Source organism: Salvelinus sp. IW2-2015, unplaced genomic scaffold (assembly GCF_002910315.2).
Source record: "Salvelinus sp. IW2-2015 unplaced genomic scaffold, ASM291031v2 Un_scaffold3296, whole genome shotgun sequence".
Taxonomy (NCBI): Eukaryota; Metazoa; Chordata; class Actinopteri; order Salmoniformes; family Salmonidae; genus Salvelinus; species Salvelinus sp. IW2-2015.
In genome coordinates this window covers 98,425-100,499 of record NW_019944580.1, presented here as the reverse complement: position 1 = coordinate 100,499, position 2,075 = coordinate 98,425, and the positions used below count along the sequence as shown (strand labels likewise).

At 42.8% G+C, this 2,075-nt stretch overlaps 1 long non-coding RNA gene across 1 annotated transcript; it reads left to right on the top strand.

Annotated features, from left to right (window-relative positions):
* Positions 1–264: 264 nt before the first annotated feature.
* On the top strand, positions 265–1,156 carry LOC139025801 (uncharacterized). The gene is made up of 2 exons (XR_011477441.1): positions 265–949; positions 1,032–1,156. It is a non-coding gene; the product is annotated as an uncharacterized lncRNA (long non-coding RNA).
* Positions 1,157–2,075: the final 919 nt, after the last annotated feature.

Sequence of the window (2,075 nt, the reverse complement as noted above, 5' to 3'; positions counted from 1 at the left end):
CTCTTTCTTCTGTTTTTGTAGTTTTACCACTTAACTCTCCTCTCTCTTGTTTGTTAGTTTCACTAACTCTCTCTCTCTCTCTTGTTTGTAGTTTCACTAACTCTCCTCTCTCTCTCTCTCTGTTGTAGTTTCACTAACTCTCCTCTCTCTCTCTCCTTGTTTGTAGTTTCACTAACTTCCCTCTTCTCTCTCTCTGCTTTGTTTACTGTCAGTTCGAGCTACTGAGAGCGTGCGTGCGTGCGCCAGTCAAGACATGCCTGCAAGCCTATCAGATGTCAGCGTCCACATCGGCATGAGCGAGCTTAGCCGCCCCTCCCCCAAGTTGAGCTTATTTGACCGCGTCGCCAACTTCCAATCAAAGCAGTCCCTCAACTGCATGGCCCTCAGCGAACSCGACAAATACTCATTGTTGGTGGGGGAGGCCCACTGCGAGGAGTAGTTTGTCTGAGGCTAGGTTAGTCTATGCTAACTTAAGCTTGGTTTAGCCATTATATGCTAAGCTAAGCTAACTTAAGGTAGCGAAAGCTAGCCCATGCTAACTAAGTGGGTTACATAGGTTAATTTTCCCATCCATCTTTACAGGTGCCCCCAGGGCAGCATCTTTTGACTTGAAAAAGCCTTTCTGTTGCCCCTCGCCCTCTGTCTGACTGACAGTGTGCACTGCAATGGATGCCTGGGAGGGCTTCATGTTCACTACCACTGCCAACATGTCTTTTGTCAATGGCTACAGGGGAAGGGATCTTACACTAGGGTTTATAGGATCTCTGGCTCTCTTTGTCCAGGGGTTTGAGAGTGTCTGTTGAAAGATGATGCAGGTGTAAGCCGCTAGGAAGATGAGCTGTCTTTTTCTATGTGTTTATAATATGAAGGTTTGCAMAGACTATCTTTGACATCTATCCAAAGACACTCTAAAATGGTGCCCCATGTTAAAGTGGGGCACGATTTTAGAGTGTCTTTGGATAGATGTCAAAGATAGTCTCTGCAAACKTTCATATTATAAACACATAGAAAAAGACAGCTCATCTTCCTAGCCTTTTTCAAAACCTTTTTCCTTCTGAGGGAGCAGAAGTGTAATAATTATTGCTGTTGTATATTATGATTATATAAGAGTATTTATATCAGCCTTATTTCAAAACTAAAAACAATTATCACAGTACTTATTTGTACTTATTTGTCATATATTTTCCTTGGAAAAGAAAGGAATGTTGTGGAGCATATACTAATGTCATTTGTCGTCTATATGTTTCCAACGTAAACATTGTTTTCGCAAATCAGGAAATATATACTGTATGTGAGCAATCATTTTAAGAATGTACAGTATGAAGTTTAAACTCTAAGGATCTCTTACTACAGAACACTTATGGAACCATGTGTACCAGTAAATGTTACTCCAAGTGTAGTCTCGCTCGCTCGCTCTCTCTCGCTCTCTCTCTCGCTCWCTCTCTCGCTCTCTCTCTCGCTCTCTCTCTCGCTCTCAAAGTCCAATGCCGCACTGAGCAGGCGTCTGCAGGAGGACCAGGGTTATTTGTACTGAATGTGTACGGTGATAAGGACACTGATTGGTAGACTACTATGCTGAAGTGGTCCAAATCCTGCCTGTACAATCACTGACAGTCTGCTCTACCAGTGCTGATCTAGCAGTGGTGTAAAGTACTTAAGTAAAAATACTTTAAAGTACTACTTAAGTAGTTATTTGGGTTACATATTTTATATTTTGGACAACTTTTACTCCACTTCATTCCTGAAGAAAATATTGTACTTTTTACTCCATACATTTTCCCTGACAACCCAAAGTACTCGTTACATTTTGAATAGTTATCAAAACAGAAAACTTGTGAAATTAGCACACTTATCAAGAGAACACGTGGTCATGCCTACTGCCTCTGATCTGGCGGACTCACTAAACAAGTGTGATCTTTTGTAAATAATGTCTGAGTGTCGGGGTGTCTGAGTGTCGGGGTGTCGGAATATCGGGGTGTCGGAATATCGGGGTGTCGGGGTGTTGGAATATCGGGGTGTTGGAATATCGGGGTGTCGGAGTGTCGGAGTGTCGGAATGTGCCCCTGGCTATCCGG